The sequence below is a fragment of the Falco cherrug genome, chromosome 3 (assembly GCF_023634085.1).
Source record: "Falco cherrug isolate bFalChe1 chromosome 3, bFalChe1.pri, whole genome shotgun sequence".
NCBI lineage: Eukaryota > Metazoa > Chordata > Aves > Falconiformes > Falconidae > Falco > Falco cherrug.
Genome location: NC_073699.1, coordinates 61,588,721 through 61,607,264, shown reverse-complemented (window position 1 = coordinate 61,607,264; position 18,544 = coordinate 61,588,721). Strand labels below are relative to the sequence as shown.

The 18,544-nt window shown below is 40.4% G+C and overlaps 1 protein-coding gene across 4 annotated transcripts in view; it reads right to left on the bottom strand.

Annotated features, from left to right (window-relative positions):
- ANKRD12 (ankyrin repeat domain 12) overlaps positions 1–18,149 on the bottom strand; it is a 65,920-nt gene extending 47,771 nt beyond the window's left edge. The window contains exon 1 of one of the 4 annotated variants that reach the window (XM_055706238.1): positions 17,963–18,149. The gene's annotated coding sequence lies outside the window, so the exon portion shown is untranslated. Of the gene's footprint in view, positions 1–11,542; positions 11,673–14,301; positions 14,407–17,962 lie in introns of those variants that run through there. The other 3 variants (XM_055706237.1, XM_005432009.4, XM_027798788.2) reach the window with 3 other exon arrangements.
- Between the last annotated feature and the right edge of the window lie 395 nt (positions 18,150–18,544).

The following is an 18,544-nucleotide window of genomic DNA, read 5'->3' as shown; positions in this document are numbered from 1 at the left end:
AGGAAAGTTCAAAATGTTCAATCCTAAAGTTAGAAAATTAGGAAATGATACACTATGGTTTGCTCTTTTCTTTCCTTTCCCCCACACCGGAGTTTTTTGTTTTTATTTTTTTAACATTAACCACAAGCTTATGAAAAACAGGAAGAGCTTAATTAGAAACTGTCTCATGTACAATAACCTGAATCTTGTCTCCACTACTATACAAGGTACAATATTGTGAAATTCCTACTGTTCCACTCTTACCTAAGATAAAAGAAACATTAGGGTATCCCCTTCATTTATGTAGGGTCAATAGGATTTATGCCCTACTGGACAGGGACAGTAATTGCTCATTTTTAATGAGCAAAGCACACTGTTATTTGCCTGTTCTTTTTATTTGCTTTTTGTTAACAGTTGCAGGAAGAAAAAAGGTTATTGGTGCAACGCAGAGTACCCTAGAATGAGTTGCCGGTAGTTTACAACTAAAAGAAGCAATGAGATAGCATCCTCACAGACAACAACTACTGTGTTGATTACACCACAGAGTATTACCATAGCAGCAAATACCCGTTTTCATGGTTTTAAAAAGAAGTCATAAATCTTCTTTTGCTCAGTTAGCCTCTCAAATCCTCTTAACTTTCATTCACAATTCCCGTTGTATATATCATCATGTTTATAACTACTTTAAAACAGATTAACATGTGAAAGTTATCTTTATTATTTTAATAAAAATATTTCTCATTGCATATGCTGCTGTTTTCTTTCCTTTTTTTCCGCTGCTGGACTCCCTGAAACTAACTCCATCCCTGCTTTGCTTCTTTTCCCTTCCTGGTTTGGTAATGCCATTCCCTATACCCTTCTGGTACTGACAGTAAGGACCCCAGATTCCTGAGCTTAAGTAAAATTTATTAGCTTAGGCTTGGCTCCACTCCTTTTATTTGCCTCACCAAGAGGGGCTAAAACACATTAACTGGACAAGTTCTTCCTCCACAAAATGCCCAGCTTCCCTGCATGTCCTTTCAAACCTTACCGAGCAGAAATAATTTATTTTCAAAAATGGTAGACCAAAAAAAATTCAAGTTATAGGTATTGTATAGGGACAAGAGGATGATGAAAACATTTTCAAAATAAATTTAAATTAAAGGTATTTTTATATAACACAGCACAAATAATACACAAATTAAGTAAATGAAAACGGAAAGCATAGGATGTTTCCATTTTCTTTACCACATAATCAAAACAAAATGTGAATTCATTTAATCCTTGACCCCAAGCCAGCTATGTTTTGAAGAGAAAACTGTTTTGGAAGTTCACTAAAGCTGAGTATCACATACTGTATTATTAAAGTAGAACCATCCACCGATCACATCGACACACGGCAGTATTTCCATGAAGTGTTTTATGTACCAGGCTGCCGTTCCACAATCCCTGTATTAAATACTTTTCAGACAGACATAAATGCTTCAAATATTTGAGAAAAAATTAAAAAAAAGTCATAAAGGGTAGGGTTTTTTTTTTTATTTCCTAAGATATCACAGTCCAGAAATGTAAGCAAACTATTCAACCCATGATCACATACTATATATTACAATAAAATGATCACCTGAAGAAGTGATTTTACTGACATTTTAACTTTATTTCTGTTTGCCTGCAGTTCAGTGCCATTTCAACTCATGTTCTGAACACAGTAATTTGCATTCCAAGTGAAAATGGAGAACATTAGCAGGTTCTTCCAGGGAAACCCAAATCTGTCTGCTTTGAGTTTCCTTCAGGGCTGTTTCTTAATGCGATTACTGGCTTATTAGGCGGTCTTGATGGCATGTTTCAAATCAACAGAACTTTAATTTTAAAAAGTTAAAACTCTTTACATTCAAATTATTCTCCTCTGTCACAACAAGCAGCACCATCACTTTTCATCTGACAAACAGGCACAGCTGTGCTTTTTCTCTGACAAACTGATCTATTTCAAGCTTTTCAAGAAAACATAGAATCTGCTTCCGACTAAAAGAAACTTCTCTGCATGTAAAAGAATCAGATATTCTGATTTTACGTTTGGACATCTTTCCTGCACATTCATTATAGTTATCAATGTCCTATTACTCAAAAAACAGTTCAACTTCTTTTGTTCATTTTTCACCTAAAGGAACTAAAAGATTCTTTTTTCTCCTTAAAGTATCAAAGGTGAGCATTTTGACAGATCTACAGGCAGTGATATAAAAAGCTGGAATTATTTAATAAAAAAAACCCCACCAACTACCAAAATTTCAGATACAAGTAGCTTCAGAAAATTCAGCATATAATAAAACTCTAATACCAACAAGTTACTGTATTGATTTGTACAAGCTTACATCTAGCACTAATAGAAGGGCATGCCTTCACTTACGTAAAAACCCAGAGAACTCACACAGTACTCCCAACAACGCTGCTGCCACTGTTGTTCAATCCCTTTATATGAGTTTTTGCTTTCACTCCAGTCACTTGAGAAACGGAGGCCCATGTGTTCGTTACATGCATATGTATGATTCACCAATGACTTTCACGCCCGTAGACATATTTTCTTCAAACTTGACAGCAGAGAAAAGTTTTCAAATATATTAAACACTCACAAATTTAATGGAAAGAGGTGGCTGGTAGATAATAATGATCATCTTGTCACCGTTTTCCCCGAGGGAAAGTTTCAGTATGAGCTTCATGCTACGTTGCATATAAGAAAACCCTATGTGAGATGGCCTTTACAAACCACTTTCCTTCTTTTCCCCTAGTCACAGGGCAAGTTTCAGTTGAGACTTGCACATTACCAGAGTCAATCAACTGTAAGACACAAATCTATAAGAAATTAAGCATCACTAGTTCTGGTGCTCACAGAACTACTTGTTTCCTTTCTGGTTTATGATGCATGCTTATCTTATTCCTGCATGTCTTCCCCATAATATAAACAGCAAAAAGTTACATCATACTTAGGGAAGGTTTTCTTTGGCAGCCCTGTTGTACAGTTGATCTTGAAGGTTAGACGACTGCTATTATAGAAGATCAATGGGGTGCAAGACTGAACTTGTATGAGAATATTAGTAGCAGATGAGTTAATTTCCAAGATACTGCATTTATGCTTGAGCTCTAGAATACATCTGCACTTGAAAAGCAGGGGATCTAACATAAGGCAATCTTCTCAACTACCTGTTCTATATTTCCCGTATCTTATTTCATCTGCAGAGGAAAAAAAAACCAAAGAAAAATATCCCTTTCTTCTAATAGGGATTTACTCCAGACTAGGAAACAGTGAATCAACTGTAAAAAATTTCTGCTATAGATATTTGACATGAGTGCTTCAGAATGTTTTGCTAAAATTAAACAGATGAAAATGACAGCTAAGGCTACATCTACATTAGCAAGAACTACAGAATTATCAAGAGCAGATCTCTAGAGTGGAACTGCTTGTAGCAAAAAATCAGAATTTACTCTAGTTACATTTAGCAGTTTTGCTCTGGACTAGTTCTAGTGCAGTCCCATGTACTAAACACATATTAAAGGTTGGAGCACACTGAGCACACATCTCTGCTTAAAACCGAAGGAATCAAGCTCTGCAGCCACTGCATAGATCAAGCTAAACTACAGAGAGGAGAGATAAGGATAGTCACTAAAAGTGTATTCCTGATTCAAACTAAGACACTGACCTGATTTCCTCTTGGCAATCTCCTCCCTCCCACACCCATGACTTTGTCTCTTCCAAGTTTATTTAGAAATGACTAGTACGATCTAGATCTCAAAGCTATTCAGTCTATTATGGAAAGGGAAAAAAAAAAAAAAAAGCTGGTGGATGAGCATAAGAGAGCGACGTCTAAGAACAGCTGAACTGAGGGAAAGGCAGGCAAAAGCCAACATTACATATTCTGTTCAGAGAAAGCCAGCTGGCCAACCCGTATGTACATACTGGCTAATTAAGAAGTAAGTAGGTAGCTCACACCTAGCCATGCCAAATGCTATCTGCGTTCTGGTGGGAGTGTCAAAGGCAGCTGAGGTTAATGCACTGGGAGAAAGGGAATGGGTATAGCACAAAGGACCAAAACCCACAGAAAATTGGGCTTTTAAAATACTGTAAGAAGCAGAGTTTAAGCAAAAAGATGTTCATTTAACTAAGTTTAGCACTCTTTGGGTGTTGTTTTTTTTCTTCTCATCAGGAAAGCGCAAGTGACTTCAGTATTTTATTTCACAAATAAAGCATCCCTCAGCAAGTAACTCAGAGAAGTGTTTTCTTTCCAAAAGAGAGGTTAACAAACTCCAGCACTACTAGCGCTAAAAGAAACATTGTGATGGGAGATGTAGCAACATTGTCAATCATCTTGTTGTTCTTCCAGAACTCTGTGCTTCTATATCCACAGTTACTCAGCCACAACCTACTACCACACAATGCAGCCACTCCCAGTCAGACTGTAGTGCATGTACTATCATACCAGCATCTCCTTCTCACCTACAGCATCCACCAAGAAAAAAAGCGCATGAGTTGAAATGAGACATTATTTGGGAAATTTTGGTTAGAGGCTGGGGACATTGTAAGAGGCACAAGATCAGGAATTTGGGACTGTCAGGAAAAAGACCATTCAGGTCCAACACACAGTAGGATGGTAGTAAAGTTCAGTAGTACAGAGCTGGGCTTTTCTGGCTTGGGAATTTAAACATCATGTGTAGGAAAAGACCATCTATACTTTTTACCTGGTATTTCCCACACAGAAGTATGCCTGTGAGGAGTAAAGGTTCAGATTAGCTAAATAAGAGAATGTGACTGTGATGAGGAAGCAGCAGAGAAACTTCAGAGGACAGGTAAGAAGGGATTGTGCTTGGGAGGAAAGCACAGTAGACTCCATGATCAACACTCAAGAATTTTTTCCCCAGAACATAAAAACACAAATCAAAATTCTTTAGTCTTGCCACTCCTGTGGCCCTGTAAAAAAGCACAAGTGTTTAATCTTCTTTTAGTTTTAATGGAGAATGACAAGCTAACTACTGTGGTCAGTTTTCCATTACCTTCTTGGACAGACATACTCATAGAAATGAAGTCTCAAACACTACTGACATCTCATGAGAATGTCAAAATGGTGGTAATGGATGGGATATTGCCCAGTGCATACACTTAAAAAATCTCATTCTAACATTAAACAAAATACTGCTCTGAAATTTCAAAATTTCAGAGAGACCGTAGCCACAAAAACATTAGGTTTTGTACCAAGGTTTTCATTGCAGAGGACTACATAAACACAGCTATTCTATAATCATTGCAGCAGTTTATTTGATGTTTACAATTAAGAAAATTGAAAGGGCTAATAAAGGTTTCATTTGAGCAAAAATATTTTGAGGTTTCTTGTGCAGAGTCCTATGAAAACATGTTACATGGATCCCCCCAAAAGACTTCTTTCCAATCATTTAGCAACCGATGATGCTGCTGGGTCCGCACACACATTACTGCTAAGTAGGATTACCAAACAACTTAACTACCAGGGTGCTAAAGTCAAAGCTGAGTAGGCATGAGATCCATATAATGAAACATTTTTTCCAAAAGCTGATAATGTATTACACACACAGAGCTATAATGGACTAAACATACACAGCAGTACATCCCTACTGCTGCAGGATAGAGGCATTATTGTCCTTCACAAGCTCAAAAGGAATACACATTTTGCATAAGAAAAGATTAAATAAGAGGCTACGTGTGTGTGTTATACTATTTAAGACTAAATTTTTTACCATCACCCCTTCCTGTATATGGTGTGCACTAAAATATCATGAAATGTAACAAACAGAACAATTTACCAGGCACTTTTTGCCATGCACTCCACGGTGTCTCATTGTACTTGCAATACAGCAACCAGCAAACAAGTTACCAAGTACTACTGGCTTTAGGTAGCACACCAATTAAATATATAGGAGAGAAGAGTGCCTGAATGATACATGCAGTGGCTTTTACAGATGAAAGTTGACAAGAACATTTTTATTTGGAAAATATTCGCAAGCTCTTTTCACACGATTGCGACAGTTCAGTCCGTGCAGATTCCAGTGTCAAGAGTTATGATGAAAGACCTAAGCTCCAACAAAGTCTCAAACTAACAGTGCCTAAGGCAACAGTCTGTTGTGGTATTAAGTGTAAACGCAGTACCCAGCATGGACATGAGTCACAAATTTGGCAGATTTTACAGCATTTGATGATAAAATATGACAAAACACTTCTGGTCCAGAAATGAGAATATTTTTTTTTATTACAATTTTCCTTTAAGATTTACACAATACTTGAGATGACTTCATGGCTAGAACATTCAAGGCTGAGTTCAGTTCTACTCCTTTCTTTGCTGCACCTATTGCACAACCTCAGAAAAAGTACCTTACCTCTCCCCTGCAGCAATTCTCCCTACCAGATTTTAGAGGCTACACTAGAAATAAATAAATAAAAAAAAACCCAACCCCAAACCCCAGCCTAACAAACACACCTTTCAGAAATATATGCCATGAAACAACTTGGGTATGTGTATTTCAGAGACTCCTCAGAGCCCAGCTAATATATGCAATGGACTACTAGACTGGCTGTCCTATCAGAGAGTATTTCTACATTTTATTTTCAAATGTTTAGATACCTGAGATCAAACATAAGGATCACAAAAATCTTTCTGTAATAAGGAAAATAAATTATTTGAATCCCATTTTATAAAGGTGCCCTTGAACAGTGAAATAGGAATGGGCAGTGACTACTCAACCTCCAGAACGGCTTTTAAAATACTCCTAAGTACCTACTCATCCCATGCCAGACTACACTACACAAGGCTAGGATGAAGTCCCTAAAAAACAGCCAACACTCAGGCAGCAAGAAAGATTTTCCAATACTTCAGCTGGAACTCACTACTACTTCCTACCAAAATAAAGAATGTATCTCATAGTCTAGGAATTTCTACTAAGAGCAAAAAATGAGAGGACATACAACTCTTTCCTACACAGAAAACAAACAAGACTCTTTGCAGGGGTTTTGTTGCACTTGCCTGTATAGGACCTTGGGCTCCTACCCAGAACACCTCCAAATTCGTATTTTAAGAGCCTGAGTTTACCTGTGCTTGGTTTCAAGTATCAAGTTCCACAGATTTCACAAAACCCTTCAATCTATTTTCCACACTAACAGGAGCACCCAGACTTGTCGACCTCTTTCTAACAAATACACCCTATTAAAGAGCATGACCAAACCTGTAGTTTTCTGATTGAGTTTTGGTAAGGCTTCCCACCTCTCCCCCCTTTTTTTTTATTTAAAAAAAGCTAAACACATGCTTACCAAAGAACACAAAAATTTCATTGATCATAGAATTGAAGAATAGTTGAGGTCAAGGGACATCTGGAGGTCATTTAAGTCCCTCAGTTATCTAGTCAGTTAGGCGCTTTCAGCTGTCATACCTTACACAGATCAGGTTGTTTGTTACTTGAGGAGGAAAAAACAGTAAAAGAAACCATGGAATATACATACCTTGCTATTCCTGATTAACTGTAGGCACCTATACATCATGCAGCAGTGTTTTACAACAGCACACTGTGGAATAACAAAAAAAACCAAAACCAAACAACTTTGGCCCAGAATTTAATTTACAAAATTTTATTCACTGATTGAAAATACCACACCCCAATATGCCTTTCAGATTTGTTGCACGGGTTGACTTGAATTTTAAAGGTACTACTGGTTTATAAATTACAGATAGATCTTGCTTCGGTAACAGCTGTCTGAGCAAGTGATGGCTCCTCTTTCATGACACAGCTCATCATTAAAAATACACCTGCACTTCTTTCTGTAATCTTCTCTTGAAGCTACACTTACAATAAATGTCAACCAAGTGAGGACTGAAACGTACTGGAGTAGCATTGGACACCTCTTGCCTCATGCACTTTTAAGTAAAACTCCAAAATCTACCTATTGGAACAAAACCAACACACTGGTACTGATTTGCTTCAGAAAGTAGAAACAAAACATGACGAAACAAATCAGATTTTTAGTGTAACTTACATCTCTGATTCATACTTCCTTAGATGTGATCAAGCAATATATTAAATTTGCTGAACATTCATTCCTTTTAAGCTAGTTTAATGCTTAATGCTCCTGCTGAAATGTTTAAGCAGCACTCAAAGCAAAAAGCGGACTTCAGTTTTCTGTGATCATTGTTACTACTGGCAAAGGCAAATTCCCATAGCAATTCGAGACACTTGCTTCTGTAGCTGTGTGAAAATTTTTTGACAAGCTGGTGAAATTCTGAGGAATTACTGACCAGAAACACATGCAGCAAGTGGCTTTACTTGCTTCCACAGAAAGAGAATCTATCTGTCACTCATACCACAATTCCCTGCTATTTCAGCTTGCCTCAATTTCTACCTTCTTAAAGAGAAGGAAATGTCTACAACACTTTTTTTAAAATTTGAAAATAAAACAATCCTCCTAAATGAAAAGGAGGGCCTTACCCTGGACAACACCACAGAACTTACTATCCAAAACTCAAAATTTGAAATAATAAGGGTTAGGCTCTCCCCCCTTCCACAGACATTAATTTATTTTCACAATATTGCTGGAAGATGAAAACTTATTATTTCCTTCATTTTACACACGGTGACTTAAGTGCACAGAAATAATAAAGTCATGAATTTGACTACACTTGCCATGTCCATAACACATTATGGACTTTATTTTCCTGATTACTTCATGCTAGGTAGTACTTTATACTTGGTTAGACCATAGCTGCTAGCAACTTCAGTTTCAGCTTCTGCAAACAACTCTTCTTCCCTACTACTGCTGAAGGAATAAGCTGTAACAGTCTCAAAGCAGTTATCCACAAGGAAAACACTTGGCAAATGCTCATAAAAAGCCTGTATCTTACACAAATTCCAAAACAGACTGAAAATTGGTAATTTTCAGGGTCAGTACTCAACTGCCTTTAACATGGGACCCTGTTTTCTCTTTCTGCAACCTCCTCTTAAGACAGAGAACTCATTCCAACTTCTGCAATAGGACTCCTCTTGGAGCAGTTTCCTGGATGCCACAATCCATCCTCAGAGAACCACCTAATTAATTCTTTAAAGTGTAGTCCCAATCAAAAACCATCAACTCATGATCCCGTTCTACTATCTCTGCAGAAAGGCAAATGAGCAGTGCTACTCTAATATATGGCAGACAGAATTTCTGACACAGCAGACCACAGAGGTTAGTGACACTGTAGCATAGAGCAAGAAGATGTTCAAATACAGACAAGACGCACTTGTTTCACTACTTTTGCAACACACTCCCATTTCCTTTCTTAACTTTCTCGAAAGTTTCCTGTCTCAGATTGTGAGATCCTCCCACTGCAAATGTCACTCCACACATCAAGATTATGAAAAAAATCAAATTGGTCTGTTGGTATCAGACTTCTAAACTCATATGGAATTCATCAGTTTACATTTTGCCAAGCCACCGAAAAAAATCATAAAGCCCCCTAACATTTTATCAAAATATCCTTGCAGGTGTTATACCAAATAATCTAGTCTTGCTTGGCATGTAAGAGCTAAAAATTATTAGCACAGGAAAAGAAATAAAAGGATCCCAGCTATTTATAAACAACCTTTAATGTTCTTCTGCATAGATAACTGAACACAGAATAACTAAATAAAATGAGTGTGCTAGGCTCTACTTCTGCTTTAACACCTCACTGTAGTATACTAAACATTAAGGTCCAAGTATCCAAAAAGTGTAATTTTCAAAGGACAGGAAACACTCAAAGAATCTGTTAAATTCATGGACCCAAACCCTGGGTAAATCCATCTACATCAAGCCCCATCTAAAAGAAGACACCAAGAGACTTGTCTCCAAAGACCCTGTAAGGTGCTGAGAAAAGGTATGAAGCAAAATAAGTAGGGAAGGGATGAATTCTTTCCCAGTTGACTCTTAAACACTTTCTAGAACACTGAAGTCCTTCATAACTTTAAAGAAAAAAAAAGAAAAAAAAAGAAAGCTATGGGAATTAATTTAATGCTGTTCAGGGTGAAAATCAATGCTGACAAACATGGCCTAAACTGACAGGGTGGCACAACACTGAAAACAGGTGAGTGGGGAAGATGGTGCTTTGCACAAGGGATCCCAAAATAAGATTTGATATAAACAGACAGCTGAAACAAGGAAGCATTGAATGAGAAGGTACCTGAAGGAACAAAAAGTAAAATCAAATACTATGATTTCTTCCCTTTCATTTCTGAACAGAAATAGTTTCACAAGTCTGAGATCCTAAATGTTACTTGTTTAGTAAAAGAAATACACAGGGCAAAGGAACTGTCTTTACAATAGGTACTCTCTGATTTACATCTCAATTGTATAGACATTTATATTCAGTATAATCTTTCAGAACAGAAGTCCTACAGTTTAAGATTACAGAATTATTTCAAAGAAGTCTCTGAAGGGCTGTGGGCTTCTATAATAGTGAAGCATGTGGACTGGATACACACATTACAAATGAACTTGCAAAACCATAGCCTTAAGTAATTAATAATTTTCGCAAGACTGGGAAAATGCTAGTTTTTCTAGAAAAGCATAAAACAGTAGGACGTTTCATATCACAATGGCATCCCAGATTGTACAAGAATGGCAGAATCTTCATCAATAAGCCATTATTACCTTGCATAAAAAGGTAGATCATTCCATTATCAGTATTTTCTCATATGATTTCCTCTTAATACCCAAGTGTTGCGTTCAAAATCACTTAAATTAATATTTTATGACAAAACTTATTTTAAATTAAGCAGCTTAAATTATCAAAGTTCAGAGTTTGTGGAACTTGCATAACATAAACCAGGTGACATTTTTATCAGAGAACGGTTAGGAATTATTTAAAAGCAGAAAATCCTCCCTGATTCTGAGACTTCCGCTGAAGATACTTTTTACATGTATAGGTACACATCTCGTGCCCCAAACTAGGAGGGGCAAGATGCAAGAAACAAACATTTAAGAGCAGGATTAACTCCTGGCATTAGCAACAAACAGAAACAAACAAACAAACGGGGGTGGTGGTGGGGGTGGTGGGGCGGGGGGAAGCATTGCCTCTCCCAAAAGGGTGATAAACCTGACTTTGAGAAGTCAGACAGTGACTCCCACTTCAGTGTGGTAGGAGCAGCTGCCCCATAGCGACAAGGGGCATCGTTCCTTCTGAACCAAGGTACTCTTTCTACAGCATTCCTCTACGTGGGCCAGTAAGGATCTGCAACCAGCGCCAGAATCCAAGATGAATCCAAAGGATGTTTGTCAGTGTTGTCTTACTCTCAAGTGCATTTCTCTACTCTCAGATTAACACTTTGTCTTTTCATGGAAGATACTAGCATTATTGCTTTTCCATATGGCTGGCTGTTCTGCAAGGAAGCACTGGAAAGAAAAACAGAAGGATGATGGTACAAATAAAACCAGTTGAATAAACTGTTTTTTCTCCTTGAAAGGAATGCTGCAAGCTCAAAAATATTAAGTTTCTTTTCAGATGTTAGCAATATTCAAATGATAATTTCTGAATAAATGCTCTTACAATATTTATGCTTTAGCTACCTTTCATATTTCTTCTTCAGTTGTAGAAAATAAGGTTGTTTCACTTTCAGTTTCTCATTCACAAGCCTACTCTGAGTTGCAGACATTGGGAGACTTCCTTCAAGTAAGTTCCAGCACAACGTAAAGAAGAGATACACATATTTGTCTTTCCTTAAAAAAAATAATCAGAAACTGCATTTTTAATAAGCAAAACGAAGTGCAAATAAGTCTTATGTACCCAGTTAATTAGTCATTTCAATAAAAAAAAGACCTCATTAAGAGTCTGTATAGCAGTACTTTGTAGAATGCAACACAGCTTTACAAGACTACCACACGCAGGCAGTACAAGAAGAATGCATGCTTCTACTATTAAAAATTAAATTAGTCAGGAGAAACACATTACCTACAACAGCTGAAAAAGTTCTATTCCACATTTGAAAAAATGAAGTTTGACCATTTTACAATTTATCAAGCCTTCAGCACCAGGTTCAGCACAGAATCCCAACAGACTAACTAAAATCAGAACTTAACCACATTTTACTCATGCTGTTGGGGTGAATTCCAGGTTCAATCAATCATGGCTATAAGCAAGCTGCTCTAGCTGACCCTGCTCTGAGCAAGGGGTGGACTACATGACCTCCAGAGGTGCCTTTTGATCTCAACTAGTCTATGATTCTGTTCCATGAATGAAAAATGCAGATGTTTTTTACCTCAGCAGCAGCAGCATGCCCAATGGCAGTTCTCTCCTCCTGCTGCTACATTCGGCATATGAAAAAGTTTTTCATACTCTCCAGCAACTTATGCTGTGTAAACAGGACTGAATTTATTCCAAAGACTTACATACGTGGCTTGAAGAATCTGTGTAGCTTGTGAGTACTGATGTCATACTCAAGTTAGATCATATCATTAAGACAGCCACACAGAATACAAGCATCATATTCCTACTGAAGGACATACTAGCTGTCGAAATAAACATTGACATGGGAAAACAACCCCACCTTTTTACTCTGAGAATCAGACACACATAAGCTTTCAGAGTGCTTGAAGGGATCTCCCTTTATACGGGCTAGCCTCTCAAAACAAAGCAGATTCTTGATCCTATAAAGAGGAAATCTGGGAAAGAAAGAGAGTCACACTTGCCAAGAACTCTGGCTCTTAGGAGCCAAAGACACTTATTGCAAAATCCATTAGTCCTCCCTTTTAATCTACAAGTCTAAAAACTCGTATGTTCACAGGTGCTTCCTCTTGAGTCTTTTTTAGGACAAGTTATGAGTTCAAAGGAAGCACCTGCACAGATGTTTAGAATAATATGATACTCCCTTTAAGCTAAATGGAGAAGTGGAGTTGTAAACTTCAGTTTTGATCTACTGGTTATTCCTTAAAGGTGTAACTAAGCCGATCTCTGTCAACTAAGACTGATACATTAGTACAGTGCCTAACAAAGAAAAACATAAAAGACTTTCTATCAGTACTTTGCCCAACTTAAGATAAGCAAGCCTATTGCCCATTAAATTTGAATTCTTCTAAAGGAACCTACTTCTCTCTGGAAACCTGAAGATCTGCACAATAAGAGATTTCAAATCTGCTCTATACATTACTACTAGGACCTCCGTAACTTCTATTTAAATCTTCATAAGCAAATGATAATTTGCCAAGCTAAAACCAAGAAAACCCACAACTTATCTGTAGCACTGCCTGAACTAACATAACCACAAAACACGCAAAGGCCCTTCATGGGTTAAAAGCAGACTAACTGGCAACACCTACTCACAGTGCTTCAACTTTAGCCGGATTCAGCACGGGTAAAACGGTGTGCATGCGTGCTACCATTCACGAGTAAGAGCTAAAGCAGCAGATGCAGGAAAAAAGCAAGCCTCTGACTAGGCTTACTTACAGGTCCCCAACTGGGTAACAGAGGTTTTTGTCCTGGCTAAATTGTGAAGACATGCAAAACATTCAATGGTCTTTATTGCCACCTCTTGGCCATCACCACATATCACAAAAGTAACAGAATAAAATCATATGCCAGTTCCTCTACATAAATAATTTTTCTTTGAGGGACAAGAGATAGTGAGTGAACAGATGGAGTGGAAACAGAATAACCAGAATACTGTTTGCATCCAAGTATAACTATTTAGAGCTGTAAAACTACAATAAGTACAGCAATTAACCTTCATTAATGTTCTGCTATGTCATCTGGAGAATTGAAGGGACTGCAAAGCAAAGTATGAGTTATTTTCAAGACAAAAGAATTATTTTTTATTTATTTAGAAAAGGTAATACAGTTGTCAAAACACCTGTCCCCTCTTGAAGTCAGAAGACGAATGATTTAGTATTACCCACATGAGAAAGTATCATGAAATGAACTTTCCATTTTCCCTTTATTATTAAACTGCTAGTAAGAACCCAGATTAGCAGGTTGCTAAACAGCATAGACTACCACACAAAGTTAAAATTTCTCTCAGCATTCTTTGTTCCACACAATCTTGCAGCAAATATAAACAAGAAGGTACTTCCACAAACTGGCTCAAGGAAGCTGTTTATATCAGAGCTTGGAAGTTTCAAAGAACCAGACACCTATTAAGTACAACTAATACAAAAGGCTTTGAAAGAGAAGGGAAACTACAGGAAATGTCTTCTCATAAGTAAGCTCATTTCTTCTGTCATCAAGCAATCAAACTTCCTAAGACTTCTACCACAATACTCCTGGAAATGCAAAGTGTTATATGGTTTCTGTTGCATTTAATAAATTTCAAAGCTAGGAGAGGGGAAAAAAGTACCTTCTATTTCTGATATTTTCCAGCCTCATGAATGCAAGACACAGGACAAGAAGAAAGTAATTCCAATACTCTCCATCTCCACTGAGGTTTTGGTTTGCCAGTAGCCTATAACAGGAGCAGGGAAGAAAGAGTCCCCTCCTCAACTTGCATTTTTACTTGCTGCCTCTAATATAGCTCATAATTCTCTCTCTAACATTGCTAATGGCTTTTTTTGCACAAACCAGTGTGACACCAATCCTGTTGTGACGTTATCACTACCTAGAGCACTCTTGAGTAGCAGCCATGAAACTGAGGAGAGTTTATTCATTTGTTGCTTGCTAAAGATAAAATCAGTTGCAGCAGATCGTCAGATCCAGAGAGACAACCTAAAATAAGCCAAGGCAAAGTCACACTTCTCAAGGTCTTCGAGTCTCTCCTTAAATAAATACTTAGGTTTTATGCAAGGTGGCAATAAAGGTCTTCAGCTGCATAGTTAAGATACAAATCAAGTCTCCATAAGCTTACGGAGGAACTTGCAAAGACTTCTTTAGGTTCTGGAATAATAATGAACTCTTAAAAAAAAAGATGTTAGCAGGGCTCTGACTTCTGTTATTCTGTTAGTAAAATTATTCAGTGTCATAACACAAAATGCAAGACAGAGTTTGTGCTAATATTTATTTCATACCATCTGTTGCTAAAGTCTATGTAGACTCTAATGATGCAGTTTAAAAAAAAAAAGTCTGATTTGGAGACTAAATGACCAATCAACATTTATACCACTCCATCTGCAGTAGAACATGGAAAAGAAGAAACACCAAACATTCATGCCCAGCCTACCTCTTCATAAGATAAGGTCCAAAAAACATCAAAAGTTGTTCTCAGTGTGTATATTAACAGGGCGGTAGCAGGTTAATCATTACATATTTTGTGATCAATAGTTTTTTCCAATTTTAAAGAGGACCAACTGTGCTACTCTTTCAGATAATTTCATCAGCCTAAGATCATCTAAACATGGTACATCAGTTCAACGAACAGAATTTACTTTCATCTATCTGTATGCCCAATACAGAGGAAGAAGTTCTAGCTCAGCCATTTCTAGGTGCCTGTATTTCCACTAGAAGGATATCCAGGACTTTTTTCCATCTAGTTAAGTTAAAGCTGTAATAGTTTACAGGTTTTGTAACAATTTAAAGAGACACCTAATGGTGCAAAGAAACTGCTGTTTCACACTATGATTGATGACCTCTAATTTAATAAACACAGATATTTAATTTTTAGTATATACTTTTAATTGTAAAGGAAGTGGTAACATAGTAATAACCCCTGTAACTAGAACCAAACACTGAAGCTTCATACAAGCACTCATTCAGCCTGCTCATTGAAAGATCTCCTCCTCAAAGAAGTTACCTATTATGCAAGCCTGCTGGAAGAAACTGTAAGTGAACTGAAGTTTGTTGCACAGAGCCTGCTTTCTTACACAACATCTGTCCTAAGCTTTACTGTCTCTACTACTCAGAGTTCACAACTAATTTTGAATAATCCTCTGGGTGGGAGAAGAACATGCAAAGAGGTAACAATGGAAAGGCAGAAAGCCTTGTATTTGTAAGACTGAGCTGTCATCTTTGTGAAAGAACCAAAGGCGCTCTGATCATCTGTCTGCACTTAGTAATTACTAGAGAAAAGCCAGGAAATCAGAAAAGGGACTCACATACTATACACCAAAAAACTGACACCACAAGAATGCCACCACAGTCCTCTGGGTGCAGAGAAAAACACTGGCACTCCTTGACATTTTAGCTTACAAGACACATACAGGAAAGTAGAAGTAATAACAGGGGGGGGTGTGTGTGTGTGTGAAGACATAGTCAATGGGTTTACCATTACCTTCCCAATGAAGTATTCTACTGTACTTCAATCCCTGCAGTTTTATTTGACCAGCTTCTTAAGCTTGCACATAAACATAGTGAATTTACTCAGGGTGAGATTAAGGTCCCTAGCTGATCAAGTCAAAAACGTTGAGTTTCCAGCTAAAGAATGAAGAAAAGCGAGCGACACCCAACATCTGCACAAGCCTTAAACAATAAGAACAGGTGAGATGCCCTGACGTATCATTTTGAAGATCTATTGCTCTGGGGAGTATTACCCACTGAACTACAGCAGAGGATTACAGTGGATGAAGGAAAGACAGCACAGGACGCTCTTTACAGCTACACAGCACCTGTGAAGAGCTCACCATGTCCCTACCTAGAGTAACTAAGATGTGAAGACAACCAAGCTGCCATCAACTTCCATACTAAAAAGCATCTAAACCCTTACTGCTTCAAAACTAGAGAGCAGAAGCACCCCCCACCTCCAAATCATGACATATCAATAACAGTAAAATTATTTTAATAAAAGTTAATGATTTCTTATAGACATGATGATCTCACCCTTTCCTAGTGTTCCAAGATTATACAGTTTTTTCCTGGAACATAAGAACATTTGGACTTTTCCACATCTGTCTGATAGCTTTTTGTTCCTACAAGCATCACAACTTACTCACTCGTCTCCATTAAGGAACTGCTTTACCCCACAAACTACCTTTCAATTCAGAGGTATAAAATTCAGATTTTCTTCCACATCACATGGCCCACAGAAGAAAGGCACAGAACACATTGGCCATGTCCAGGCAATTTCCACAAGACCTCTAGCTGGTAATACTGGTAGTAAACTGCTCATTTTATTTGGGAGTTTAAATAAAAAAAAAATAAACTAAAATAAAAAATCCTATAATTGCTTGTCAGCTACCCAGTCCTTAAAAAAAAAAAGAAAAAAAAAGCTGAATATTAACAATAGTACCTAGAAAGCCATGCTAGAACTGTGCAACTGAGCCTGGCATTCTCTCATTTCTTGTCCTTCCTTTGTTGCCTGGTGTCACCTGTGCTGTGCGAGTTACGGTGCTCCACACCGGCGGCGCCCGCCGCCTTGCACTGGCACACCAGGCAGCTGAACGTGTGATTCTGCAAACAACCGGGCAGCCTTTCGCATTTAACGGAAGGCGCCAGAAACGCCTCAGCCGCCCGCCCCGGGTCTCGGCTTGACGAGGGCAGGCTGGCCCACGGAGGCGGCACGGCCGAAATCGGCGGAGCAACTCCCGAGGCTCCAGGGAGCGACCGAAATTCCCGAAACGGAGGCGAGGCGGGTGTGTGAGCGTACACCGCCATGCCGCGCTCGGCACCCGCGCCCCGGCCGCCCGTGCAACCCCCGCCGCCGCCCGCCTCCCGCCCCGCAGCCCCGGCCCGGCCTCCCGCTGGAGCCGCCGCCGCCCCCCGGCCGCAAGCGGGCCCCCCGCCGGACTCGGCGGGCGAGAGGCGCGGCCGCCAGACGGTGACAGCGGCGGCCATGGCTCCCCTGACAGGCTGACAGCGCAGAGCCGCTGCCCGCCGCCGCCCGCGCCCCGCGCTGACAGGCCCGCCGCCCCGCCGGGCGGGAGCGGCGCGGTGCCCGCTGCCCGGGAGGGCAGGGCAGCGGTTACACCCCCCGAGGCGGGCACCGGGTCGGGGCTCCCCGGGCGCCCCGCGCCACCCGCCGTTCAGAGACAGGGGGGCGGCACCCCGCGGGCGCGGGCACCGCGGCGGGGGGTGGCACGGCGGGTCCCCGCCGCAGACCGGGAAGGGGCGTGGAGGTGCGCTCCGGTCCTTACCTTCTCCTGGGAGCCGGCGGCGGGACGCGTCCTCCTCCTCCTCCCGCCGCTCCCCCGCTCCTCCCTCTCCGTGCCGGTGCGGCCGCGGAGATCCGACAGGAGCGCGCGTGCCGCCCGCCGCCACCGGCGGTGCCCAGGGGCTGGGGCGCGGGCTCAGCCCCGGCTCCGGCCGCCGTGGCTGTCGGCTCCGAAAGCTCCCCTCCCCCGCCCGCTGTCGCCCTCCCTCCCTCTCACCCTGCGCTGCCGCTCCCCTCCCCCTTCCCCAACGTCGCGGCTCGAGTAGCGCTCGGCGCGGCTCCCATTGGCCGAGCCCCGCCCACGTGGCCTCACACAGGGCACGGGACGCGGGCGGGCGGGCACTGCCGCGAACGTTACACCGCCCGGGCGGCGGTTGGGGAGGGAAGGGGGAGGGGGGGCAGCATCACGGCACCGCTCTGTTCCCCATCCCAGGGGGAACGGACGCGGACGCGCCCCCCCCCACCCCGCCCCGCCGGGCTCCTCAGCCGCTGTATGGGCGGGGCGCCCCGTCCCCCCGCGCACGCAGGCGGCGAGGAATAACGGGCTCGCAGGGTGCGGGGACGG